This window comes from Felis catus, chromosome B4 (assembly GCF_018350175.1).
Source record: "Felis catus isolate Fca126 chromosome B4, F.catus_Fca126_mat1.0, whole genome shotgun sequence".
Lineage (NCBI taxonomy): Eukaryota > Metazoa > Chordata > Mammalia > Carnivora > Felidae > Felis > Felis catus.
The window spans coordinates 63,217,752-63,219,457 of record NC_058374.1 but is presented as its reverse complement, the minus strand read 5'-3'; the positions used below and the strand labels follow the sequence as shown (position 1 = coordinate 63,219,457).

General features: G+C 43.6%; 1 pseudogene; it reads right to left on the bottom strand.

The window, feature by feature from the left end:
- Positions 1–341: 341 nt before the first annotated feature.
- On the bottom strand, positions 342–942 carry LOC101088851 (annotated as a pseudogene).
- Between the last annotated feature and the right edge of the window lie 764 nt (positions 943–1,706).

Below are 1,706 nucleotides of genomic sequence, written 5' to 3'. Positions count from 1 at the left end.
CACCTAATTCTCATGCTGAATTACCACAAAAAAACAGGTCTCGGGCGGGCGTGTATCCACCTGCTGGGAGCCAGCATCATGAGTCTGGATAGTCCTGGAGGTGTCATCCTCACGCACCTCAGATGATCCCAGCTCACTGATCTCAACAAAGAGACCAGCTTCTCTTTCTTTCTTTCTCTCTCTCTCTCTCTCTCTCTCTCTCTCTCTCTCACTTTCTCTTTTTTCCTAAGAAAAAGTCCCAAATCAATATAGCTTTTATTTCATCCTTAAAATATCACAAATCAGTCTTAAAAATTATTTGGCACCTTGCTGTTTCTGTAGCTGGATGGACAACTTATTCATCAGTGTGCTGATGAAACATAGACACCATGCAAAATTTTTCTGAAATCCTTGTTTTTAACTGTTGTGGCTTGCTGAGTCAAAGCAGCTGAGTTGGATACAAGTTCAAGGCCATTTCCTTCACGAATTACCTCCTCTTTCTGGGCTTGAGGTACAGAACAAGCAACACCTGGCCTCATCTGAACCCTGCGGATGTACTTTTCGCCCAAGAAATTTTGGATTTCCGCAAGAGAACCATTCTTCTGAATAACAATGATGATGGGGAAGTAAGCATACCCAGACCTCATCTTGTTATGGAAGCCTGATGTGACACCCTTGACCGTGCTCTATACATGACCACAGGTAGTGCAAACACAAGCCAGTTCTTTTCTCTTTCTGTACCATTTGTCAATCTCTTCTTTTTCTTTCCAAGAAGACCGAGTTCCACATTCATGTGATCCAAGTCCCTTTGCAGGTTCCTCTGGGGCGCCTCCCAATAACAGTGCATCCTTTCAGAGTGATGTCGATGTTTTCTGGAACGTCGACAGCCTGATTGCTGAGAATGGTCTTCATTCTCACAGTAGATGCAGCAAAGAGCAACGGGACCAGCTTCTCATTTCTCGTTCCCACCACCTTTCTTTTCCCCTCTGTACTTAACATTTTGTACAACTCGGCTGTTAGCGACACCTGTGGACCCGGGCAAGGCTCACGGACCACCATAGTCAGGGGCTGCTGCTCACGATAAAGCTAGTGGGTTTAAGGGTGCTCAGAGAGAGGGCCACCCAGGCCTTGAGTCAGCCACCACAAATGCCCACTCAAGAAGCTGCAGGATCCACATGGAGAAGCTGTAAAGAGGTGTAATGAGCCCAGGATTCACAGTATAATGACAGAGATCCACACCTACATGGTCGAACTCAAGTCACTTAAACTCAACAAACCTCAGGGTCCTCATGTAAACTCTAAACGAAAATGCGTCCCTGATGGGGAAGATAGAGTTCTAGCTCTTTTCACCACTCAGGCCTGTCCGTGTCAGTGCATGTAAAGTAGTGTAACGGAGTACAAGCCACACACACACACGTGCTATGCACTTCTATGACACACGTGTGTGACATAGATGTGCTGGACTCCAATGAGAGGCAACAATTAGACACAACTGCTCCGTGAATACTTATGTTGCTGGAAGCCTAGTTAGGTTTGATGTAACTAAATAAATTATCATGATACATTTTGATCATATGTGTTCAGCTTTACTGAAGTATAAGTGACAGATGAAACGTGTATATATTTAAGGTATAATAACCTGAAGTTTTGATATACAAATACATTGTGAAGTAATCACCACAATCAAGCTGATATACATTTTGATAGTATTTTTTTTTTTTTTTTAG